Source organism: Girardinichthys multiradiatus, chromosome 22 (genome assembly GCF_021462225.1).
Source record: "Girardinichthys multiradiatus isolate DD_20200921_A chromosome 22, DD_fGirMul_XY1, whole genome shotgun sequence".
NCBI lineage: Eukaryota > Metazoa > Chordata > Actinopteri > Cyprinodontiformes > Goodeidae > Girardinichthys > Girardinichthys multiradiatus.
Genome location: NC_061814.1, coordinates 33,943,850 through 33,971,209, shown reverse-complemented (window position 1 = coordinate 33,971,209; position 27,360 = coordinate 33,943,850). Strand labels below are relative to the sequence as shown.

The following is a 27,360-nucleotide window of genomic DNA, read 5'->3' as shown; positions in this document are numbered from 1 at the left end:
GTTTTCCTTTTTGGTAAAGTAAAATAAAACAGGATGAAATAACACACACAGTCACCAAAGGCATTCGGAAAATATCCTCCAAATTTATTCATAAGATCATCAGCCACTGCACGAAGCATTTTAGTAACAGTCACCAAGGGAATGTCATCATCATCTCCAAATAAATATACAATATAATCATCAAAACAACAATCACAACAATAAGTACGGGGGTATTTTTCAGTGAGTTGCCAGAGCTCCTCACCTGAGCCCCCTTTTTGTACACCATGCTCCAACCATAAACCGTTCAGCTCTGTCGTTTTACCTCTCGCCTTTACTCCTGAGATAATGTCTTCGCTGCCTCGAGGAATGATCTTTAGGCTGCACCCTACAGATGAAAGAAAGCAGCGTGATGACAGGTGGGAAAAAAGGAGAGCAAACACAACCTGGCAGGGAGCTTTCTTTAGTCGTGGCAGCTACACAAAAGACACACAGGTACGTTGATCCCTCCCTCCTACGGTATGATTGCCAGGCATGTTAGAGCTCTGTCTGCGTCTGTGCTCCTGTGCTGACTAGCTCCACTTTAGCAGCAGGCCAGGAGGGAGGAACCGTGGGCAGGTTGTGTCTGCTTTACCATGGAAGCAGGTGGGCAGATTGCTCTCAGAGGTAGGCAGGAAGAAGATGGAGCAGGTGTTGTGGTGGCATTGGCTCTCCCCCCGGCAGTCATGGAACTCTGCCAGTCACCTTTTATACCGTAGACACAAAGAAAAGCCATGTTAACGTAAAAAAAAAAAAAATAGCAGTTACTTCTATCATAAACATGTAGTCCATTTTACTGAGGGCTTTTCCTGTCAACTGCTCCATTTCTTTGACAAATCTTTTAAACAGAGCAGAAAGATACAAATCTGGGCATTTAACAGTAACCAAACCAGGCAAACTGGGTAAAACGCTATCTTTAACTGGCAGATAAGGCTGTGTGATGTTAAACCTCCTAGTATTTAACTTACACAGTTCTGGCATCTGACCTGGAGCTAAATCTTGATGAAAAAGACAGAGACACATTCTTGGAGAAATTTCCTTTTCCTCTTTTAGAGCAACTAATGAGACAAGAAATAAGCATTTTAACTGTAGAATAAAATATACAGGGGGCTACACTGAGGCAAGTATGTCCTGGGATTGAATGCCAGGGTTCTGGAATTCGCATGTTCTCCCTGTACTTGCATGGGTTCTCTCCAGGTACCCCACCTTTCCCCCACAGTCCAAAAACATGACCCATTGGCTAGTTACTCTAAATTGCCTTTAGGTATGAGTGTGTGTGCGTTCCTTGTTTCTTTGTACTGTGTGTCTCTTAAAACCACAAACTTCTCTGTATTTTATTGAGATTTCAGTTGAATGGCCTACACAGTAGTGGATTATTATAAAGTTGAAGGAAAATTATACAAGTCTTTCAACATTTTTTCAAAGTGCAACTTTGAAAAGTGTGCCATTTATTTGTATTCAGCCTCTTGTACTCTGACCCCCATAAATAAAATCCAGTGAAATAAGGTGCCTTTAAAGGTCCATCTGTGTGTGATTAAATCTCAGGATAAATGCAGCATCAGATGTTTGTTAGAGAACATTAGACAACAAACATGAAGACATCATTAAGATCAAGGAACACAGCTAACAGGTCAGGGGAAAAGTTTAAAGCAAGGTTAGCTTGTAAAAAAAAAAATCCTAAACTTTGAACATTTTACAGAGCATTGTTCACCCCACCATCTGAAAGGGGGAAGAATACGGAATAAGAATAAGTACAAACCAAGACATAAACATCCACCAAAGCTGACAGGTCAGGCAAGGAGAACACTAAGTAGCAACCAAGATAACTGCAGAGAAAACTATTAGTCATAAACCTGACCTTTTTGGAAAATTTAATGGAAGACATACATAGTTGAAGAAAAGCCAGAAGAAGGCCTGTTTGTAGGGTACCACAAGCTGTTTGGTCAGATGAGACCAAAATTGAACTTTATGGCTAATATGCAAAACACCATGTGTGGTGGAACCAACACTGCACATCACCCTGAGCACACCATCCAAACAGCGACGCATGGCAGTAGCAGCATCATGCTGTGGGGAAGCTTTTCCTCAGCAGGGACAGGGAAGCTGGCAGGACCTGATGGATGGAGCTAAATAGAGGACAATGCAGGAAGAAAACCTGCAGAACAGCAACTCTGAATGTACAGCTAGAGCTACAATGGAGTGGTTTAGATCAACACGTATTCATATGTTAGAATGGCCTAATTAAAGTCCACTCCTAAATTCTATTAAGAAACTGTGACAAAACTTAAATTTGATGTTCACAGATGACCTCACTAAGTCTGATATATTTGGAAAGATGGATTGCAAAACCTTCTGTCTTTAAATAGGCAAAGTTGGTAGTAACATACCCCAAACGATTTGCAGCTTTGATTGCTATAAAAAGCGGTTTTGCTGAATACCATTTTTTTTTATATCTCTACGAAATACATTGAAGTCTGTGGTTGTAACAGTACAAAAAAGTCCAAGAAGTCTGAATACTTCTACAAAACATATGTGGAAACAGCTTAACGGACCTGTGAGAAGTTTTGATTTTGTTTACAGTTAGGCAATATAACCTGGCATAAAGGTCATAGGGTACTGTAGAGGGATAGAGACATAAAACTACAAATAATCAACCAAGAATGACCCAGAAAAGAAGAAGAGAGTAAGAGTGTAACCTGTGGTTTATCCATTAAATATTTATGAGCTCACTCACTGTTTGTGCTGTAAAACATTAAGAGAAAAGTATTAAAGTTGAGGTTATATATGGTACTTCACTAAATGTAATTTTAAGAAGGATGTGTACGTGAGGTGGAGCTTGCCGTTTGGTCACTTTCACCAGAAAGCAACGTTTTTTCAGTTTTATTTTTCAGAGGTTGTCCCAGATATCCGACAATGTTTAATCTAGGCCAGCTCCACAGCAGGGTAGCCAAGGGGAAACCAAGGAGCCAAGTTAACTAGTTCATGTCACTCATCAACTTATTTTAACAGATGTGGGATGCCTTCAATGAGACGAAAATACAGGCAGAAGCTCCCATGAAGCGTTTCCACTTTCAGATACTTTTGACCTGCTTTCAGCTGCATGTTCACATCCCAGAATAACTCCTCCGACTCTAAGCAGCTTACTTTTTTTTATTTACATTCACTTCTCCATTGCAGTGAAGGAAAAGGTAGGGGTGGTGATACTCAGGCTTGGGCTAAACAAAGCAGCTGCTGTCATAAGCTATCAGATTTTAATAAGGCATAACCTAGTCCTGGGTGGGCGAGGGAAGCCGTTGTTTTTCTATTTCCTTTTATAGACTGCACCAACATGCCCCCTGGGAGACTGCACGCCATGACTCATGTCTCCAGAGTTTCTGGTCCAGACTCCAACGCCCCCTGCCTGTTTCTAACCCTGAGCATTGCTGTTTTTCTCCCCCCAAGTCTCCATAAATGCCTTCATGTTTACTGTTGCCCCCTTGCATTTATTGTTTGCTCTGCATTTATCTGCATATGATTTCATTCATGAAACCTAAAGTTGTGTCTGACAACATGGAAAAAAAAGAGAAAGATTAGAGGTCTTCATTGAGGTGGGGGATATCTGGTGATGAAAGCGATAAGCAAGCTGAATCAGTCCAATGCAAACAGTAGCAGTACAGACGACGGCCATTTCCCAGAACTGTTGTTGTGGTGAAACGGCTGCGTCAATATGGGGGGATGTCTTTCTCTCTCTCCCTATCTGTCTGCCTTTCCCAGCAGACCAGCCTGCAGGCTTTTTACAGTCACGTGGTTGACTTGTCCTTTTCCTTCCCCTTCCTGCCTCTCTGTTTGGTTACATTCTAGTCACGGCACCCCAGCCTACCCCGCCCCGCCTCTCTTTGCTCTGTTAGGTCACCCGCCTTGTTTGCTCAGATGGAACAGGAGAGGAAATGAAAGCTCTGAGTGCACTGTTAACCCATACCTTACTCTCTGCTCCATTATTGTGTGCATGCCTTCTAATTTTCCCTGGGCACAGTCATTGTTTTGATGAGGATTTGCTTCTACAGGTCCTTCTCAAAATATTAGCATATTGTGATAAAGTTCATTATTTTCCATAATGTCATGATGAAAATTTAACATTCATATATTTTAGATTCATTGCACACTAACTGAAATATTTCAGGTCTTTTATTGTCTTAATACGGATGATTTTGGCATACAGCTCATGAAAACCCAAAATTCCTATCTCACAAAATTAGCATATTATTAAAAGGGTCTCTAAACGAGCTATGAACCTAATCATCTGAATCAACGAGTTAACTCTAAACACCTGCAAAAGATTCCTGAGGCCTTTAAAACTCCCAGCCTGGTTCATCACTCAAAACCCCAATCATGGGTAAGACTGCCGACCTGACTGCTGTCCAGAAGGCCACTATTGACACCCTCAAGCAAGAGGGTAAGACACAGAAAGAAATTTCTGAACGAATAGGCTGTTCCCAGAGTGCTGTATCAAGGCACCTCAGTGGGAAGTCTGTGGGAAGGAAAAAGTGTGGCAGAAAACGCTGCACAACGAGAAGAGGTGACCGGACCCTGAGGAAGATTGTGGAGAAGGGCCGATTCCAGACCTTGGGGGACCTGCGGAAGCAGTGGACTGAGTCTGGAGTAGAAACATCCAGAGCCACCGTGCACAGGCGTGTGCAGGAAATGGGCTACAGGTGCCGCATTCCCCAGACCTGGGCTACAGAGAAGCAGCACTGGACTGTTGCTCAGTGGTCCAAAGTACTTTTTTCGGATGAAAACAAATTCTGCATGTCATTCAGAAATCAAGGTGCCAGAGTCTGGAGGAAGACTGGGGAGAAGGAAATGCCAAAATGCCAGAAGTCCAGTGTCAAGTACCCACAGTCAGTGATGGTCTGGGGTGCCGTGTCAGCTGCTGGTGTTGGTCCACTGTGTTTTATCAAGGGCAGGGTCAATGCAGCTATCAGGAGATTTTGGAGCACTTCATGCTTCCATCTGCTGAAAAGCTTTATGGAGATGAAGATTTCGTTTTTCAGCACGACCTGGCACCTGCTCACAGTGCCAAAACCACTGGTAAATGGTTTACTGACCATGGTATCACTGTGCTCAATTGGCCTGCCAACTCTCCTGACCTGAACCCCATAGAGAATCTGTGGGATATTGTGAAGAGAACGTTGAGAGACTCAAGACCCAACACTCTGGATGAGCTAAAGGCCGCTATCGAAGCATCCTGGACCTCCATAAGACCTCAGCAGTGCCACAGGCTGATTGCCTCCATGCCACGCCGCATTGAAGCAGTCATTTCTGCAAAAGGATTCCCGACGAAGTATTGAGTGCATAACTGTACATGATTATTTGAAGGTTGACGTTTTTTGTATTAAAAACACTTTTCTTTTATTGGTCGGATTAAATATGCTAATTTTGTGAGATAGGAATTTTGGGTTTTCATGAGCTGTATGCCAAAATCATCCGTATTAAGACAATAAAAGACCTGAAATATTTCAGTTAGTGTGCAATGAATCTAAAATATATGAATGTTAAATTTTCATCATTACATTATAGAAAATAATGAACTTTATCACAATATGCTAATTTTTTGAGAAGGACTTGTATGGCAGGATGCAGTTTGTCCTTTTGAAGTGTGCTGCCAAATAAATAATCCCTAAAAGGCTCGGCAAAAATAAAGAAACAGTTCCAAATAGGATGGAGGCAACTTAATGTCTTGCAAAATTAGTTAATACCCATTGAACGTTTTCACGTTTGGTCATTCTACAGCCACAAAGCTGAATGTATTTCAAGTGGATTTTGTGATAGATTAACCTAGTAGTGCATGATTATGAAACTGAAGGAAAATAAGTTGTATTCAAATTTTTTTTTCAAAATAAAAATCCAGCAGGAACAGTCCATTTACGGTCACACCACAGCATCTTAATCAGATTTGAGTCCACACTTTGACTAGGCCACTCCAAAACCTTCATTTAATAATTTATGCCATTTAGGAGCAAACATGCTGCTGCTCCTGACCATTTTCCTGCTGCATAGCCAAAGGGTTTTTAAGCTGAAGGTCACAAACTGATTATCGCACATTCACCTTCTGGTTTTTCTGCTAGAAAGCAAATTCATGGTTTTCATCAACTACAGCAAGTTGTCCAGTTGCTGAAGAAGTGAAGCAGCCCCAGATCAGCACACTACCACCTCCATGTTTCATTTTCAGCATGATGTATTTCCAAAAGGTTTACAGAATATTTGCCCAAAGTCTTGTGAATTATCAGGGTCTTTTGGAAAATGTAAGACAGGTCATTTGGCTCCCTTTCTGTCACCAACGATATTAATGGCTTTCTTTTTTCTTCTGTTCTTGATTTGTTTTAGATAGGGGCAAGATGTGTTGCTATATGAAGTCATTTAGCCTGCTTCATGTTGTCAGGCAGGTTGTTTTTAAATGATTTCTTAACTTTACAGCTCAGGCAGTAATTAGGCCTGAGTGGTGCTAGTGAAAATTAACAAAAAATGTGTGTGACTCCAATTAATTTGTGGCACTTATATTTTTACATTGGGCCAAGTTGGGCTGGATGACAACAAAGCAAAACAAACAGCATCATGAAGACCAAGGAATGCAGCAGACAAGTCAGGAAGAAAGATGGGGAAAAGTTGAAAAAAGGGTTAGGTTAAAACAAAACATGTCTCAAGCTTTGAACATCTAACCACGCACTGTTTAATCCATTATCCGAAAATAGTTGGAGCCCAAATGCAAACCTTCATCTCAATTCACCTTAAATTACAACAAAAGCATTCATTATAGAAGTGCAGAAGAGGCCCAAGGTAACTCTGGAGGAGCTGCAGATATTGTTTTTTGGCAAAGAACACTGGGCAACAATTTCAGCCTTCAGATATTCAAAGCTGGTTGAGACATACCCTAAAAGACTTATGATGTTGTAATATAGATCAACAAAGTGTTGGCTCAGGGGAGTTCAATACAAATGCACACTACATTTTTTTAGATTTTTATTTATCAGGAGAGGTTTGTAGTTAAGGTGTGGCAAAATGTGGAAAACCTATGGGGCATGAATCCTCTTGCCATGCGCTGTGTGACCTCATCACAAAAGTGCCTTGTCAGTTTTAAAACAACAAATTTCCACAAACATGTGAGCTGCAGTGTTTGCACACTATCTAAACAATGTGTGCATGTGTGGGTGCACATGTTAGTCTTTTGCTCATGCTTATCCTCAACTCGGCCAATTGCTTGGTTTCTACGCAACGAGGTCAGAACAACATGGACACCACAGTAGCTGAATGGCCATTTTGGGTAAAAGCTCTCTGCAATAATAAACAGCTTCTGGCACGGGGACGTTGTTTCCCAGCTGCAGCTCAGAGCCAAAGCACAGAATTAACTCCAATACTGTCACTGCTGTGGAAAAACTTCACCCATCCAAACCCGCATACCTTCTCAGAGGCTTTGAGCAGCTTGTAATCCTTTAGCAGCAAGAGGACTCTCAGAAACACACCAGCTTACATGGCTGCCAGACAAATTGCTGCACAGTTAGAGTGTGTAGAAATACAGTTTTCTCTGCTCACCCAAAAGGAGAAGCATTTTTGAGGGGTGACAGGACATGTTTTCCCTGATTTCCAATCTGCTGCTTGTTGCCTCAGCTTGGCCACCGGTGGCCACTGTGTTCACTGGAAGCTCAGAGATGCCTTTACAAGGAAAGATAAGCCTTGAAAGCACACAACAGCTGCCTTGAATTTTTCCAGTGCTACGTGCTTATACTGAGAGGGCTCCAAAAATATTTGAAGCGAATTAAGGGAGGAAAATGTGAACTTTACCCTCTCTCAGAGGAAGGGAAGGAAAACAAAAATGGCAGAATCTGCAAGGCCTGAATAAGTGTTAGTTAAACAGTGAAGCCATCCTGTCACTTATTAATTTAAGTATTTCATCTTGATCACGCAGTTTCGTTATCTCAAATAAATTCGCGCACATGTGAGGACGTCTATGCAAAGTGTCAAGGCTGCAGTTTGTGCTGAGTTGTGACTTTAAGAGATGTGCTGCATTAGCCTTGCACTGACATGCCATCATCATGGCCTCCATGACCAAATACGCTCAGTTTCTAGGAATCAATGGGAACAAGGTTTTCTTTTTTTTGTGGCGGAGGGCCACTTTAAACAAATCACTCGCAGAATCTGTTTAGTAATCGAGCAAATACGGAGGATAAGCCAGATGGTAAACAGTGGAAGGAGGGCAGGGCATTGCAGGAACTCAGGCAACTCAGGTGCTGCTCGGACCCTCACAGAGAGTAAGTGTTGGTCAGCCCCCCCGCTATTAGAAGCCTTACAGCTCTGTCATTTATTCCTAGTACTTGGTTAGGAGCAAGGTGAAGGTGGATGACCCAAATGCAGAAAAACAAAGTTAAGTTAAGAGTGGAAAACACAAGAGTGCCCTAGGTTAAGAAAAATTCAAAACATTGCAGACAAGACATAGAGGGAAAGGGATTTTAAAAACCCTACAGATGCTCTGAGAAACTGACAAAATCCAAGTTCTGCAAAGAATTTTGACGATAAATGTTATCGTCAAAAATGTATTAAATCCTGTGAAGCATCAGTTTTTATTATAACGTTTTTCACATTCAGAAAGAGTTTATGCCCTTTTTAATAACTGCATCACTGATTTATCTGATTAGGACAATAAAACAAGTTGTAAACATTCGAAAAGGTACTTCCTTGTCAGATCATACATTTGTTTTTTGTAAATTTTTTGAGGTATGTTGCATTCTGTCTTAATGTGGGAGGAATTAGTTTTTAAAATTTGTTTGTAGATTTTAGAAGGATTATTTCCAATGTTATCTGGATTAACATTAACATTGTCTATGCTTTATTATAGCAAGGATCTTTCAGTAACACCACAATAATGATGCTCAGGTCAAAGCTCTTCATAACTGGTTCAGTTCTTTTCAACACATCTGGTTATTATGCATTGAGGTAATTGTTTTAGTTTTTTTTGTGTTTTTGGAGATTGAAGCTGCAGTTGTTTTAGTTACATAAGCTAATTTAGTGATTGAACTCCCTTTCGGTCTTGTCAGATGTCTGCTGATACTGAGCCTGGTTCTGCTGGTGGTTTCTCTTTTAAAAAGGAGTTGTTACTTTCCACTGTCGCCATGTGTTTGCAAAGGAGGAGGATTGCAGCAAAGTCAGCGACTTAATGCAATCAGCTCAGTTTCCCTTCATAACTTTTTTGCTAATTTCCAATATGTGATCAGCTGAATTTAACTATGTTGTTATGGCAATCAATTTGGATCAGAATCTATCCGTATGACTGGATTATACTGGTATGAACAAGATTGATTTGGTCATAAATTTTTATATAACTGGAAATAAATTCCTTTCCGCTGTTGCTACATGCATGTTCAGCATGAGGGATTGTTGCATCGTTAACGACTTGATGTCATCAGCTGTGTTTCCATAGACAGAGAACATTTTTACCGTTCTCAAGTGCCTTGCGACGATTTGAAATAGGCCCAGTTTGTTTGTGAATAGGCCGTACATACAACTGAACTGAACTAAACAGGATGGTTAATAAGTCAAGTAAGCACAGAGTTGACTGGGATCTGAGGTCTTGATCCAACATGGAATAGAAAACAATTTCCTCCTAGCATTTGTGCACAGATATTGTACAGTCCCCTGAGTTGTATCCAGGCTGGGCTTCAAGCTGCTCACCCACTTGGTGATCAGTAGGCTGTTGTGACTGGACCAGTTTGACAGATAGACCATCATGAGAGTCAAGGATGAAAGCCAGGCTCTGTAAAAGCAGAGCCAGGCCAGGAATGACGCAGGCCCCAGTAAACAGAGAGCACTGTGGAAAGCCATGGCCCCGACCCTCGGGGCCCCTCGGCCCCTCCGAGCACTTCCTGCGTCTGTTATTCTACCAGCATATCCAATCCCCGATCAAAGGCCACTGAGAAAAAAGGGGAAAAGAAGAGAGAGGAGACAGTGAAGTGAAAAGGGCGCGGGAGACTGACGTGTATGTTGAAGGGAAGAGGGAAGAAAACAACAAACCGCTCTTTATCTGACAGGGGAGGCAGCTGCTTGGGCCAGGGCACCTGTGTGCCTGCTGCCTCCCAGGGCGACGCCAAGCTCCACCTCAGAACTCGCTGGTGCCAGAACTATAAGTGGTTGCCATGGCAACACCCCCAATCCCGATGTCTGAAATAGACAACCTTTCACCCTCATCTGAGCAGGCGAACCTTTAGATGATCTGTGAGCAGGCTGAGGTGGGGTTGGCACCACCAATATGACCGATTAAAACCTCTTTCAGGTTTCTCATTTTTCAAAACTCAAACTGATCACTATATGCCAGCAAAGGAGAAAATCCGACTGTTTGATCATTTGCTAGAGGCTACACAAAGTTCTGCAGGACTCAGAAAGCACCACTGTTCTGGTGCCCAGACCAGATTAATAAAAAATACTATCACTGAACACATGCTCTGACTCTTTGTCCCAGCATGGAGGGGAAAAGCCATTACATTTCACCAGGCAGGGTGAGGACTGCGAACGCCTTTTCTCGAGATTGGATGTGTCCTCTCTGTTTAGACTCTGCACACTTACAGAGAGAATCACCCAGTCTCACCGGCATACAGGACAAGCCTTGTGCTTTTAAGCAGAAGTGACATCCCATTCATTTAAGCAGGTCAGGGCCCAATGTCCACCCCCATCTTTTTATCTTACAGGGCTTAGCTTTGTGAAATGGCATTGGCCCAACTCCAGCACAGACCAATGCGAAGGAGAGCAACCCTGAAGCTGGCTCGCTCTGCACCAAAGCCATACTCAAATACTTTTAGTTGAAAGTCGTATTTTTGAAATAACCTTCCAGTATTTATCTTATTACAGCTACAAACGTGAGTGTGTTTTAATAGGATTTTAATTATTAGACCAAAACAAAGCACAATTACAAAATTTGTAAGTTTATTTTTACTCATTTTTATTTGTAAAATAACTGAAGTTCAGTTAAGGTTAGATAGATATGAACAACAATGTAGATTAAGGTCTGGACGTTGACTAGGCCATTCTAACACAAGCATATTCATTTGTAACTCTGCGTCATTATAAGTAAGTAGGCAAATAGATTTTATTAATATGGCATCTGTGCTAGATGAAAATTGCAAAGTGCTTTACAATTATTAACACAAAAGAGGCAAAGAGTAAAGAGTAAATAAAAAAATACAGAAGTAATAAAAACTAAATTACAATTAAAACAAATAAAACGGGGCTGCACGGTGGCGCAGTTGGTAGCACTGTTGCCTTGCAGCAAGAAGGTCCTGGGTTCGATTCCCAACTGGGGGTCTTTCTGCATGGAGTTTGCATGTTCTCCCTGTGCATGCGTGGGTTCTCACCGGGTACTCTGGCTTCCTCCCACAGTCCAAATACATGCCTGTTAGGTTAATTGGTAGCTCTAAATTGCCCTTAGGTGTATGAATGAGTGTGTGCATGGTTGTTTGTGTGTTGCCCTGCGATGGACTGGCGACCTGTCCAGGGTGTACCCTGCCTCTCGCCCATAGACTGCTGGAGATAGGCACCAGCTTCCCCGTGACCCACTATGGAATAAGCGGTAGAAAATGACTGACTGACTGACTGACAAATAAAACGATTCTAACCACATGCCTGTCTAAACAGATGAGTTTTCAGCTGTTTCTTGAACAAGTCCATTGTGTCCACAGAATGTGAAGGGGGACAGACTTTCAGAGTGTAGAAGCTACAACTGAAATGACTTCTTCAGGCCTTGGTTTGATAAAGCAAGACCTGATCAGTTGATCTCATTATCGTTGGGGTGACATACGGGCATAGAAGACCAGAAATGAATGATAGTGGATCGACATGTAGTCCAAACCAGTCCTACCCAAAAGTGAACCTCTGTCTTTTGGAGTCTCCAAAACGTGTTGTTCTTCCAGGATTGTTGTGCATTAGGTTCCTGCCATTTCTCATCAATTTTGACCTGATTCCTTATTTATGCTGAAGAAAAACATTCCCCAGCATGATACCACCCCTCACATGTTTCACCGTGGTGGTCTGTGGCAAAACATTAAACAATGACTTTCTTCTTTTCCCTTAACACCAGTGCATTGCTAATTCATCCTTAAACCTAAGCTGTGGATCTCTGCAGCTCCTCCAGAGTTAACATGGGCCTTTGGGTTGGTTCTCTGAATTGATGGTCTCCTTGCCTGGTCTGTCAGTTTAGATGGGTGTCTTAGTAGCTTTGCACAAGTTTTATACTCTCTGCAGATGGATTGAACAGTGCTCTATGAGATGTTTAAAGCTTAGGATATTGTTTAACAGTCTGACCCTGCTTCAAACCTCTCCAGAACATCGTCCACAACCTGGTTGCTGTGTTTCTTGGTCTTAATAACGCTGTTTCTTCAATAATGTAACAAACCACTAAAGTCTTCAAAGAACAACTCAATTTATACTTAACATAAATGACACACAACTCTTCTCGGTTTACTAATTATAAGATGCCTTCTGAAGGCAATTGATGTCCCTCGGTTTTATTTAGGCCTATCAGAGTAAAGAGAGCTGAGTCACACTTTTAAGATTTCTATTGAAAAAAAGAAACATTTATCCTTTTCCTTCGACTTTACAGTCATGCTTCTCTTTTGTGTTTTTACTGATCCCACTCAAATTTGTCGAAGTTTGCGGCTGTATGACCAACTGTGAAAAAGTGGGAGGGATATGAATACTTTTGTAAGTCACTGTAGAGCCAAGTATGACGAGCAAATTCAACATATTTTTCTGCAAACACAAATCCAATTTCCTTCAACACATTCTCTTTGTTTTCTCACCTTGTGGTGTTGGCAAGCAGTGATGCAGCAGGATGAGGAGACAGTTGCCACGGCAATCACAGCCATAGGAGTAAATATCCTTGGAGGTAAAGACTTGTGGCAGAGCGGCTTTATTCGGTTTAACTGTTAGCTTCTGTGTGCCAATAAAGCAGACAAAAGCACATGTGTAGAAAGTGTGAAAATGCCAAGAACTGTTAAATTGGTGCAGTATATAAATAATTGGTAGATCTGAAAGGCAGAACATGACACAGTAGGAACAAAAGACACGGTAACAATTTGTTGTTTGTTCAGTCATGACCAGCATCAGTCTCTGCTGTCTGATGGGAGGCAACAAATGAAACCCTGTCAGCTCAGCTGTACTCTTAGACCGCTATCCATGTCAGCAGTGTCATTTGTCCAGCTTGTCTGCGTCATTCCTTTTTGAAGGTTTTACTCTTTCATCCCCTCTCGTTTAATCTCACCGTCCTGACAGCTGCGCCCTGTCCCCGGGTTTTTCTGTGCAGGGTGGGTTCATAGGGATGAGTGCGGTGTGGGAGTGAGGATGATTGATACAGGAGAACATGCAGCAGGATGGAGCAGTGAGGACGAGGAACCACGAGACGATGTAGGCGGCATGTGATGAATGGATGGGTGATGAAATAAGGCTTTTGAAAAAGTAAATGCAATCTATCTTCAGGCTTAATTATTTACTTATACTAACATTTTACCATTTTGCAGTAGAAGACGTGACAGCTGTTGAACTAGAAATAAAACCTGAAGTTTGTAGTTTGAACATTGCTTGCAGCAGTGCTGGTCTTATTTCTGCTTTGCTTCATGTTGACTACAAAGTCTGCCCGGGCAACGTTCGTGCTTCGCTCTGCATACTCCATTAATATTCTAGTCATCTCCTGCATCAGATAAAGGGGAGAGACAGACTTCTTTTGCTCTCTAAAAACACCAGCTGTGCAGAGCCGTAAGACATCCACACATGCACATAAAGCTGTAAACACACCACTGCAGACGTAATAACAGATTCGTGCACACATGCAAACTTATATAATTGAAGAGTTTGCAAGCAGCTCCATCAATATTGCATGGTGTTCATCCTGCATGATTTATTACACTCACAGGCTTATTTCTCAGAACTATTGGCCAGTTTTACAACGAGTCACCTGGACACTATCAGAGAAGGGAGAAAAATGGGGGAGGAAGTGAGCTCCCGCATGAGTAGATATCACCTATTGTGCAGTCAGGTGGGTTCTGATATGCCGCTGGCACACCGAACAATCCGCCCTTTCATGTCCTACTCATCTTCCCTCATCCTGCTTGCCAACTCTTCATCTCTGAGAGTCTCTCTGTCACTCGTGAACCTCACCATCCCTCTGCCCCCAGACGTTTCTGAGGATCGCGTTGATGGAGCAGTTTTATCAACTACAGTGCCTTTCAAAAGGAGTCATGTCCCATCAACTTTTTCACATTTTGTCACATTACAACTGCAAGCTCAGATGTATTTTTTGGAGATTTTATGTGATAGACCAATAGAAAATAACGCATCATTGGAAAGTGGAAGGAAAATTGTTACAAATAAAAAAAAAAGAATATCTACACTTTTCAAAGCACAAGCACCAAGCACAATTCTTCCTAGGGATTATTCAGGGCACAGTTATTCCTTTCTCTATTTGGTTGGTTTCTTGGGACAGACCTTCCATACCTTTTAAGCATAGTCCACACATTTTTATTCCAAAACTAGTTCTTGATGAGTGTTTGGATTAATTATTCTGGTGGAACCCCCACATGAGTTCACGTTTTAAACACCTAGCTGTTTGGTTGAGATGAAGAGAAAAATCTTGGAGGCACTCCTCCATGTCAGATAATGATGTGGGCCACAGCCCCATACCATCATGCTACCACCATCATGCTTTACAGTTAGTACTCTGTTCTTAGGTTTGAAACCTCCAACTAGATCTTCACATTGCGGCCAAATAGCTCCATCATTGTCTCATCTGGACATACATGATTTTTTCCAGAAAGCTAGTGTGTGTGTTGAAAAACTAACAATGTACATGACCCTGAACACATCATCCCCTTGTTTAAGAAGAACATGGTGGTGGCAGCATCAAAATGTGGGCATGTATTTCTTCAGCAGGAACAGGGAAGCTGATAAAAGTTCTTGGGATGACGGCCAAATACTGGAGAAGGTGGTGGATGTTTGCTTCTAGCAGGACCCACGCTAAATTCATGTAGTTGAATGGCCCAGTTAAAGCCCAGAGAAAAGAAATCCAGTTAAGAAGCTTTGCCAAGAAAATTGATGCTATTCATATCTGGTATATCCCAAAATATGTAAAATTCTAATTGCAGGGAACATCAGTCTGTTTGCATGGCCTTGTCAAAGTCAAGATCTACATCTGGTCAGGAATCTGTGGCAAGACTTGCAACTAGATGTTCACAGATGCTCTCAAACCATTGCCACAGAGCTTGAGTTATTTTAAAAAGAGGAATGGGAAAATATTTCTGTCTTTAGATGAGCAATGCTAGTAGATGCATACCCCAAAAGACTTGCAGCTATAATTACAACATAAAGTGGTTCTAAGTATTGACTCTAGGGGCTGGATACACTCTTTTTACCTTTTCCTGCCAGTTCAAACAGCTTTGTGTTGGTTTGTCTCTTATAATCTTTTCAAAATCTTTCAAAGTTGTGGATTTAAAGTGACAAAACGTAAAACAGTTCAAGTAGTATGAAGACTTTTGCGGGGCAGTGTCCCCCTGGGTTTTGCTGGCTCCCTCTCCTCCAAAGCGATTAGTCACTCCGTCATCGTGGACCAAGAGTCTGGAAACCTCTGATAGAGGAGCACTCACAGCCCAAGTGACAAACTCAAGGATGTTTTTGTGTTGCTGCCACCGTTTGTGGTGGCTGTTAAGAGCGTCCGCCTCCTTTGGGCTGAGCCAAGGCAGCGAGCCGTTGTAATTACACGCCACCTCTTTCTCTCATTGCCCTGACCGTCTCCAGCAAAAAGCTAACAGCTTGTGTGCTATCTTCGTAATGATTCACCCTTCAGTTCACATGGACGCGGCTCTCCTCTATCTCCCTGCACACAAACACTTGCCGTTGCATTTGTTCACCCAGTGTACATTTCTAAATTTAAATCTGTGGACTCAGCTTTGTGCTTGAAGCTTGGTGCAATATTGGAATATCTTCTCCATTGTCCCATTTAGTTATATTTAGGATCAGCTGTTTGAGTCTAAAAACAAACCAACACCATTAGAGCATTAGTAAGGTTGCTGAGCAATTTACCAGGCCACCTTGTTTCCCAGGAAACAAGAATATCCAATTAAATAATCTCACCAACCATAGTAACATGTGGTAAACACACCATGGCACTGCCGTGAGGTTGTTGTTCAATCAGCAGAAGTAAAACAAACAATTACTGAAGAATGACCCTTAATGCAGGAACAAATGAGAATTTATGCATGGGGAAGCGTAGGCCGGGAATGGAAATGATTCATCGCTGATACTCGTCGGCAAGAGGGTGCCCGAGATCCCTGTTCACAAGAATAATGATGATACTGATGAGCCAAGCATTGTGGGGAATTTATTATTTTGCTGTCTAAGTGTCTTTCATGTTCAGGACAAAGCATTTTCCAGGGGTTTTGCATTTCAAAGAGACGCAGGGGCATTATTCTGATTAGGACTGATGTGTGAATGTTACCAATGCTAATTAACCAGTGCTAATTGTGTGCCTGAATATATTATCACAAGGGCTGGTTTTCAAAATTGGTTAATATTTCATCAGGTTTTTTTGTTTTGTTTTTATGTTTTAGATGTTTGCTGGGTCTTTAAAGCCGCTGATAGTTTATAGATGCTTCAGTTACATCTGTGAAAAACTCAGAGGACGTCTTCCTCACCCCTTATTTCACACTCAATATAGATCACCCCTATAGATAGATGCGCATTCTTGTTATGTGTTCCTTTAATGAAGAGGAAGAAATATTATTTTACTTAGTGCCCCTACACATGGCCTGTTCTGGGCTGGCCGGGCTCTGCTCCACTCCGTTCCAGACTCTTTGTGGGGTGCCTGGAGACGATATTGTTGTAAATAAGCGCTATATAAATACATAAACTGAAACTGAAAGTATCTCTGTAGCTTTGCTGCTATAGGCTTAGGCTGCAGGAGGACATAATGACCACTTTCACCCTCTTCGCTACATTCTCACATTACTCTCCAATTCTACATTATTTGCTGTTATTTCAGTTTTTAACTTTATGTTCTCTCTCATTTCTCTTCCTAGAAGCTACACCTGGCCTGACTGTGTCTACCTGTAACACCTTTCTGGAGAGGGGCATCGTCCAAGCTTCTGCTGGCAACAACTTAATGCTCACCCTCTACTTATGATCCACATGGCCCTGTCTTTTAGTGTTTAACCCTTTCTTTCTCCTAGATATTGCTACTGACTGAGTTTAACTGTAACTAACTATGTGCTCTCTTTCAGACTCTACACTTGAAAACTGGCTCAGAGTTTATCTGTTCTTTCTTTCTAGATGACACGCCTAAAGGAGCTACATCCATTAACATTTACTTTTCCTTCCCATAGAAAGTACTCCTGGATCAGTGCTTCTTTGTTCTTTTTGTGTCTCTGCTCTGTTCTCTCAAACCCCCAGTCGGTCCTGGCACATGGCCGCTCACACTGAGCCTGGTTCTGCTGGAGGTTTCTTCCTGTTAAAAGGGACTTTTTCCTCTCCGCTGTCGCTACATGCATGCTCAGTATGAGGGATTGCTGCAAAGTCAACACCAGTGACTGTCCACTGTCTCTACATGCTCATCCAGGAGGAGGGAATGCTGCAAGTTACTGACTGGATGCAATCTGCTGGGTTTCTTTAGATTGAAAAACTTTTTATCCAATTTGAATAAATAACTGAATCTGACTGCACTGTTCAATGGTTAGGATTAATTGGAATGTATGTACCTGACTGTTGTAAAGTGCCTTGAGACAACATGTGTTGTGAATTGGCGCTATATAAATAAACTGAATTGAATTGAGTGCATATGAATAGGATTCATTTGTATTTTTTGAAGGAGTTACGTGCAAAAGGAACACCCTAACTGAGCTGGGTTTTAAATGACCTGGTGTATCAAAGGACAGACATTTGTAAACACTTGAATTACACCAGTCAAGCATTACATTATCACCGTTTACAGGTGAAGAGCTCTGATTATCATTACACCTCTATTGTGGGGGGGATATTTTTGGCCATAATTTTTATCACTGGTAAACACTGATCAACAGACTGCTGTAGTTCAAGCTGCTGAAGAAATTAGTGCTGGTTTTGATACAAATATACTAGAGGTGGTGTTTTGTGTAATGTTCTGTCCTGCTTTTCATGTAGATTGATTTTCATTGTTGCATTTGAACTGTTCACTTTTTGAAAGTCTTTGAATGGATAAAATGCACAGATGAACCAATATTTGGTGAAGATGCTGCAGGATTATCATGTCATGACACCCAGTCCATATTTTCCCTTTTTGGCCGATAGCATCACCAGTGAGTTAGCAGCCAGATGGCCTGTGTACATGTACAGCTGACTCACAGTAACTGGTGGCTGAGTCTTTGCTCCTCGCTGCAGGCTGTTAATCATTCTATTTTCAGCCGCAGTCAGGCGCTTCTTCCTGTTCACTAATGCATTATGTTTAGGAGCATAGCAGTAAAATGACTAAATTTTGTGTTGCAGAAACGCCGCTCAGAGAAAGAGATTGCCTCCTCGCCGCCCAGCTCAGGCTGGATATGATTGAGCTGTCCTTGTGATTGGGAGGCTTCCCCCCCCCCAGCCCTCTCTGTCCTCTCAGCCACTATCTTGAGACTGGTGGTGGCTTGTAACCATGGCGACAGCTGGTCTTGTTACCTGCGTAGAGGGAGGAGGAGGGAAGCGCGTGACTTTGAAGCTTGGGTTACCAACCACAGCGGATGGAGGGAGGTTGAAGCTGGGGGTGGAGGGTGGGTGCTTCACACAAAGACCACACTGTTCTCTCCACAGCCATTCACTGCTAGAGCAGTCAAAGAAGGAAACAAGATCAATAGCATGAAGTAGTTGATTAGAGTAACTCAATATTACGAGTTAAGTTTCCAGAGATGCTTTTAGAACAGCCATATCAGGCGTTCCCTGTCTCTGTCTCTCATGGAAGTAGAAAGAGTCATTGCCATGCTCCACACACCAAGAATAAACTCCTAAATGTTTGTCTGACTACATCACTCCCTGAAGTGACAGATATTTACCTAAGCCCCATTCTGCAATCACTGAGTTTACACTAAAAGTGAGCAGCAGAGTTTAATGGAGCCGCCCCAGAAATGTGAATGAGGGGACATTAATTGCATGGACAGAAATGATTGCATGTCCCAATTCTCAGATAAACCACCTTTGAACTGCACTGAACTCCAAGTTTCTCTGATTAGCTGCTGTAATTTGTCACTCCAACTTTAGTGGATCTGCAGTACGTACCTTGGCCTTTACCAGTCTCATTTCAAGGCTCCCCTTTGGTCTTTATTTACACAATGACTTATTATTGAGAGGCTGCTTTGCACAGAGAAGTAATTAATTTTTGACTAATGATGTGCCAGTTGCTTGACAACAGCAATTACATCTTAATGAGGGAAAAGCTTTGTGTCAAATGACTGAGATGCTGCTGGATTGGTGCTAAATCGCTTTTAAGCCCACACAAAAGCCAAAATGACAACAACTGTGGGTTAAATACACATTTTCATTTTGAAAATTAACTTGGAGATCATGATTTATATGATGACACTGGATTAAGTGGGCCATGAATATTTTAGATCGCTAAGAAGTAGTTAAGTGAAATATTTTATATTTTGTGTTTATAAGCATTAAATGTATGCTATTTAACCAAATTTGTATTTGTGCTGCATTCAACTGCATTTGTCATTTATCCTGTATTGATAGTTGGGTGATAAAAAGACTGACTAACTGGGTGAGTGTGTCTCTCTAGAAAATCTGAATAGGTTCAGATCTTACTTGGCAAAATAAGATTACAAATCTACAAACAAAGATCACATGTGGGATTCCTCAAGTCTTCATTCTTGGGCCACTTTAATCCACCTAGCTCAGATTATAGATTATCTTCCAATACATTTGCTGTGGACGTACAAATTTAGACTTATGTGTCGCCTAATGAACACATTGCTTTGTTGTCACTGTTAATTTGTACACAGGTCAGAATTTCCTCCATCTTAGAACAGAAAAGATGGAAGTTATGTTGGCCCCAAAAATGCAAGATTATAAAAAATGAGTGAGTTTGGCTGATACTGTGATAATTTGGTTCAGACAGATAGATAACAGGTGTTTAAAGGCCACCCTTTTTAACATACAGTATATATGCTCTCCAGATTGGATTAAGAGCTATTGCAACATCTTTTAATAAATATACTGTGTGCTGATGACACACAATTTTAGATTTCAGTTTCACCACATGGCCACAGTTCTTTATAGTAACTGAGTAGGTGTCTCTATGATGTGAAGAATAATAATTTAGAATTTATTGATCTCACAATGAAGAAATTGTCGTCTGCATTTAACTCATCCCTTAGGTGGCAGTGGGCTGCCATTGTGCGGAGCCCGGGGAGCATTCAGGGTCTAAGGGTCTTGCCCAGGGACCCAGATTGGCAGGCTGTGGGATTTGAACCGGGGTACTGGTGGCCTTTCCGGGATGCAAATACCTTGCTCTCTAACGACTAGGCTTGATATTTCTGTGTCACCACATGACCCCAGTCCCCTACAGTTACTGAGTCAGTGTGCCTATAATAATCAGTGATGTGTCAACATTTCCTCTAGATTAATACAGAAAAGACAGAAGCCAATATTTTAGATTGAAAAAAAATGCCAAAGCTAAGGAATTATTTAGGCTTAATGAGGCTAAAATCCATAGAGAATGCTAGGAACCTAGGGGTTGTTATAGACCAATTTTTAATGTCCAAATAAAGTCTGTTTCTAAATCAGCCCAGTACCTTTTCAAAATGGTACAGAAAATAGAAAAAACAGTCAATTGCAATATTTTAATGGTGTCTTCACAGGTCTCTATAAAAATCGGGTGGATGCACCTCATCCAAAATGTTGCTACCAGAGTCCTGATCAACAACGGAGAAATAAATAATATCACGCCAGTCCTTAAATCCCTTCTCTGATCCCATTTCTAAAAGGAGAAATTAATGTTTTTTTGTTAATGGTCTATGCGGTACTTTAGTACTTAGTACTTAGTACTTAGTACTTAGTTTTGGACCTTAAAATGTGCTGCACAAATAAACTTCACTCGCCATGTATTTTCTGTCAGTAAAAACGACTACTGAAACCACATTCATTCTGCTACGAGCAGCTGAGCAAATGGTCTCCAGTCTCTAGCCCCTAGAAACGGGCTGACACATTCCTGAGATGCATGAATGGGATTTGTTGTTATGATGGAGAGCGGCGAGCTGGCCAGATACAGAAGGGCTGTTGCCATGGAGACCACTCCAAGAGGGCGAAAGCAGCTGTAGACAATCAGCTGATGCCCATTGGGTGAACGTTTTCAAACACCATTTGCTTACCTCTTATTTATTTATTTCACTTTCAGCAAAGAGCGAGGGAGGGAGAGAGCGAGAGCTTCCCAGGATGCAGAAAATGCCTCCGCCATTTTGTATCCAGCCAGAGCATGCATGTGTGAAGTTGCCCTATAATGCATAACCTGGCTTCATGTATATTTTGGATGTTAAGAACCATGTACGACTGTAAAGGTTGTAAACCAATCATTAGTTAAAAGTTGAGTTCATTTTCAAGCCAAATTGTCAGACTGTTGGTGTTTGCAGCTCATTGGATTTCAGTATTTGCAACAACGGTCGTGTTAAAAAAGAAAGCACACATTCTTTCAGTTCTCTAGTACTTAATATTGATGATCTTGTCTTTATCAGGTTCAATGATTTGAATATAAAAATTGTTCTGACCTTATAAACAGAAGCATGGTATGGAAAAACTAGAAGGGGCTTTCACTGAATTAAAGAGGTAAGGTAGCAGCCATGCACTGACTGCTCTTTGAATGTACTTTATAAATAGATCGTCATATGAGCGTCTCTATAAAAGCAGGAATCTTGGCAGTTTACTCTGTGTGGAGCATACATGTGTGTGCTAACACAATGTTAAGAAGGAAAGACGTCTGCAATGACCTTAGAGAAGCACATGTTGCAGCCAATAAACATATGAAGGGTTATGATGCTATTTACAAAGTATATCATGAAATCTTCCCACGAGTGGAAAATTTAAAAAGAGCTCCATCTCAGACTCTACAGGCCTCACTTACCATGTTAAATTTGAAAGCTTATCACAGTACAATAACCAAAATATGAAGTATTTTTGGTAGGGTTGAAGGAGAAAGCCCCTTCTCTCTAAAGTGAATTTGATACCCCTTATTCGGTTAGCAAAGTTGCATCTGAATTAGTTATTTTAAAAAAATGTCCTGTAGACAGATGAGACCAAAGTAGGGATCCATCCATCTATCTATCCATCATTTTCTGCTTATTCTAGATTGGGTTTCTGGGATAACAGTCCCTCCAGTGGATTAAGGATCTACTTACAATGGAAAGGGCCTGGAAACCTTAAAGGGAAGGTGCCTGAATTACCTGTTTGTCTGGCCATGATATATGGCACCATGTGTGGAGCAAACCAAACACGGCATATCAGTATAAACAAGTCATACCAACTGTCAAACAGTCATGTAGGGGCGATGATTTGGCCCCATTTTGCAGCGACATGACTTTGGAACATGTTAGTCCTTGAATCTGTGTATCAAAACATTCTAGTGTGATATTTGTGACACTTTCTGCAGTAGTAAATCTGCAGCAAAGTTTCTAAACAGAAAAATATCGTGGTGTTGCAACAGCTACATCAAAGTCCAGACCTCAACTTGACCAAAATGTTTTAGTGGGATCTTAAAAGAGCTATGCATAAAGAAATGCAATAAAAATGAGTCATTTTATAAAGAAGATTGGGCCTAACTTCCTCCATTGGGATGTGAAAGACTGATAAAGACACAGAAAAATACAAGTGGAAATTATTGCAGCTAAGGTTGGGTTCTACAGTGATGTACCTAACTTTTCATTCACATCTTTTCTGTTTTCTGAATATATGACTGTATAGAATTTATTTTTGTATAATTAAGGTTAGATTTAAATTATTTTAGAACCTGGTAAGGATTAAATCACTTTTATTTATCTTCTTAGATGCATGTAACCACAGTAAGAGGTTGTCCCTTTGTTTTCTAATCTTTCTGGTGATGAACACGCATGTGACTGGATGTCTGTGTGTCCCTTCTCCCTGGAAAAACACCCCCTTCCCTTCCCTTCCCTTCCCTTCGTAATGTAACACTCCACGCTAATGTATTCAGCATGCCACCATGTGAGTCACATGTTGCTTCTGTTAAACGTCTCTGTAGAAACAGGATGGGGTTTGTGCAAGCAGGGGTGAATCTAACCTTTTTGGAGCAGATAATGTGGACCAGCACGTCAAAGAGGACAATGAGATCTTTTTCTGGTCCGGAAGAGAGAGTGTAACCCTATCTGTGGCTTAAATAGAGTGAGATAAAGACTCATGTATCAATACTGCTGCTGTCCTGCAAGAGAGACAACGGTGGGTGTGGGTCATCACTCGGTTTACTGTTGCCATTTTGTGCAAGTCATGCACCATGTGACATGAGCTTTTGCTATTATCAGGGTATAACATGCAGCAAGAAGCAGTGGTAATGATATGTAGGCGAATGCCCAGGTTTTGATATCTTAGGACATTTACATTTGTAACTGAGTATTTAAAAACAACACAAAAACCAGGTAACATTAGAGCAGATATGTTATAACATCAGCAGTGAAAGGTTGAGGTGTGTGTGAGTGAGCAACGTTATTTGTTTGTGCTGCAACTAATCCGGTTCGTCTTACCTTGCTGCAGCAGTAATCGTGGGAAAGAATGCTGCTCCTCCACTGTACTTGTTTTCTTTGTGTTAGAGGTGTGGCCAGGTCACTGTGTGAAGTGCTGCCACCGTGTTTCGTGATGGATCGTGCTTTCCAGGCGTCACCTTTCCATATCAAGATGTTTGTGTTGTAATAAGCTAAGACTCTAAACAAACTGGTGCTAAGAGTGACTTCATATGCCTTGCGAGGTCACAGCATGCAAACAGGTTTCACTTTACATTTATTATTGGGCGCTAAAAGTAGTAGTGGAAATGATAAATGATAAGGGATGAGATTCAGATGAAGGAAAATCTGATTTAAAGCATTAAATATATAAATGAAATAGTTTGTAACACAACTTTTCAATGTTTTCCTTTTTTCATGTTGCAGTGGTTAGCAAATGTATTTATGCCTCTCGAACTTTTTCAGTGCTACCAAAACTTTTAATGTAATTTATTGGGATTTTATGTGATATAGCAATACAAAGAAGTGATTGTGGAAGGTAAATGGTATATCACTTGGAAAATATTTAACAAATAAAAATCTTAAAGGTTTGGCATGTTTTTGTATTGACCACCATTGAGTAAATGCTTTGTCGAACCACCAATGACTGCAGATACAGTTGCAAGTCTTTTTGGGTATGTCTCTACCAATTTGCTCCATTGTTCACGTCATTAAATTTTAAATCTTGCCAGATTCTCAACTGGTTTACATATGCCCTCTAGCTGGGCCTTTCTATAAGTCTCAAGTCTTTTCTGCCTCTAACGGGTATTGCTCCCTGTATTTATCTCCATCTGTCTTCCCCATTCCTCCTGAAAAACAGCAACCCCACAGCATGATGCTACCACCACCATGTCTCACAGTGGACCTGGCATGTTCAGGGCAACATACTGTTTTTCACTCCTACATGTTGTTGTGCAGGTAGGCCAAAAAGTCATTTTGTTCTCCACTGAGTATCTTTTTCCACATGGCTGCAGTCAATTTTTCACATGACTCCTGATGACTTTCTTTCAACAATGGCTTTCTTCTTGCCTCTCTTTCATAAAGAATGAATAATGTTATCCTGTTGACAGATTCACCTGAGTCGTGGATCTCCACAGCTCCTCCAGAGTTAAAAAGGGCCTTTTGACCGCTTCTCTGGTAAATGATCTCTTTGCTCGGCCCATCAGTTTAGCTAGATGTCCACACCTTTGTTGGTTCCCAGTTGTGCCAAACTATTGTCATTTTCACATGATGGACTGAACAGTACTCTGTTAGATGTTCAAAGATTAGGATATTATTTTTTAAACTAACCCTGCTTTAAAGTCGCCGCAACGTAATCCTTGACATGTCTGTTGTGTTCTTAGGATTTCCTTATGCTGGTTGTTCCTTAAGGTTCTCTTCTGTTTATTCTGAGATTAAATTACCTGCAGGCGGTCTCTAATAATGAAGTGACCTCTGAGGTTCCATACAAATGTGTGTTGAGTTGAGTTGATTTGTCACGTAAAGTTATAAAGAATAACTTAATAATACATTGAGGTTTAAGGTTGTACAGTGACTAAATTGAGAAATATGGGTGTGAATATTTTTGCAATGCACTATATAAGCAAATCCCTTCTGAGAGTGAATTTCAAATCTTTTGCAGCCTTGTCCTTCTTCATGGAAAAATGCTCCCGAAGGGTAAAAGCAGGCCACTTGGCTTAGATTCAGAGCAGCTCCACCACATTTGGGCCCATTTAAAGCAATGTTTCCCTACCATCAGCAGCTGCTTTCCATCTACTTGCATTTTCCTTGTCCACCTCCCCCCCATCACCACAACCCTCAGCGCCTTCCACCACCACCATCCTCTCTTTCTGCACATCAAACTTGGCAGGCAAGTTTACACTCAGATTTTCAAAGCCGCCCTGTTCTCTGTCAAATGTTGCGTGGCAACATCAAATGCTCTGCCGGACAGAGCCTTCCTGGGATTCCAGCGTGGTGGGCGGATAATTGGAGGCAGGCCTCAGCGGATCTGGCAGATGTGTGATGAGTTTTTACTGGAGCGTTGTTTTTTCTTCTTTTTTGTTGGGAGAAGTGAGTTTGTGAGAGGGGGGTTAGAAAGGGGATTTAGAGGAAAAACATAAGGACTTCCTTTGTTGTCATCCCTGCTCCCTCTCTAAAAGCTGGCCACAGGGGTGTTGTTTTGGGCAAGAGAAGGTTGATTGTGGCTGTAAACATTGCATACAGACACGATATCTGAACCCAGCATGTGGAATTTGATGCCTTAGGACCGACTCAGAATGCTTTAATCTTCCAAAAAAATGTCCACATGTCCTGAGTTTGTTTCACGTTTCATCTGATCGCTATGTTTTTCTGATGCTTTCTGCAAGAAACACCCAGATAATTGCCGGGCATTTATTGTTTGTGGACTGACTGAGGTTTTGGATGATGCTCACTGCAGTTGCTGTTAAACTTATCGTTATTGCAGGGATGTGATGGAATGCCTTTCCCTCCCACCCTCGCTTCCCACTGTAAAAGCAGGAATTCAGGATTTAGGTTCTGAGTTTTCATGTCCATCCATCACTGAGCAAGCATAACAGAGAGGCCAACAAGTCCACCCCCCTCCCCTCGGAGGCAAGGGTGGGCTGCCATTGAAAGTGCAAGAGGCCAGGGTTCTGTTGAAGGCTGAGGAGAGGAAAGACAGGAACAGGCGGGGGTTGTGGGGGGTTATGGAGCTTGGGAAATTGTTATAGAGGGATGGAAATCACAAAGTGGGGGAAAAAGGACATGCAGACAAAGTTCTAATGAAAAAAAAGAATAAAACGCAGCCCTCCCATGTTTTAGTAGCGCCCCTGGGGCTCATGCAGACAGTATTGGATTTAATTTTTTTCTTTTTTATACAATTTTTTTTTTTTATACAGGAAGGCGGTGCAGATGTTCCCAAGAGCAGGCCTGCGGTTTCCCTGTTTTCCTTTTTCTCGTTTGTTCCTGGCTCTCCAGCGTTGCCAAGGCGCTCCCTTACTCGGTGCTGGAGTTTTTGTTTTTCCCTGAGAGTGGGGCTCCAACAGGAGGGTCATCTCCAGGCCAGCTCCAAATGAGAAATTGTTGGCCCGCTGCCCTGGCGGTCGCTCAAATCCGCCCTTTTGAAAAGATTACTGTGCTGCTGCTGTTGCCGCCGCCTCCTGTGGGGCATGCCAGATCTGCTGAGAGGAGAGGAATGTGCAGGAGGGCTAGAGGAGGGAAAGTGAGAGCAGAGTGAGGAGGGGAGGAGGGGGTGCATTTCATTCGACCTCTTTCAGAAAGTTTTGCCTTCTCCCTCTCCTCCTCAAACGTTTCAATTTCTGTAGCACAGTGCAGGCCGTGGACTGTTCTCAAATCAAATCTGACAGCATTTTTCACTCAGCCATGAGCTGTGCAACAGACCCTCCCTCCCCTGCTTGTCTTTTGGTTCCCTGTATTTTATTTCCTATTCACCAATATCCTTTCACTCACACCATCCCTATAATGAAACATGGTGGTGGCAGCATGATGTTTGGATGCCTTTCTTCAGCAGAGACAGGTAACTGATCAGAGGGAAACGTGCAGGAGGGCTGCACAGTGAAAGCAGAGCAAGCTCTAT

The 27,360-nt window shown here is 41.8% G+C and overlaps 2 long non-coding RNA genes across 5 annotated transcripts; one reads left to right on the top strand and one right to left on the bottom strand.

Moving 5' to 3' along the window:
* Positions 1–59: 59 nt before the first annotated feature.
* LOC124859425 lies at positions 60–23,901 on the bottom strand. Of its 4 annotated transcripts, none has more exons than XR_007036090.1 (2): positions 23,772–23,901; positions 60–723 (listed from the first exon to the last, which is right to left on the bottom strand). It is a non-coding gene; the product is annotated as an uncharacterized LOC124859425 (long non-coding RNA). The 4 variants fall into 4 exon arrangements; XR_007036089.1 differs by lacking the exon at positions 23,772–23,901 and adding an exon at positions 12,834–13,341; XR_007036091.1 differs by lacking the exon at positions 23,772–23,901 and adding an exon at positions 7,585–7,671.
* On the top strand, positions 13,337–19,793 carry LOC124859426. The gene is made up of 2 exons (XR_007036093.1): positions 13,337–13,488; positions 18,538–19,793. It is a non-coding gene; the product is annotated as an uncharacterized LOC124859426 (long non-coding RNA).
* Positions 23,902–27,360: the final 3,459 nt, after the last annotated feature.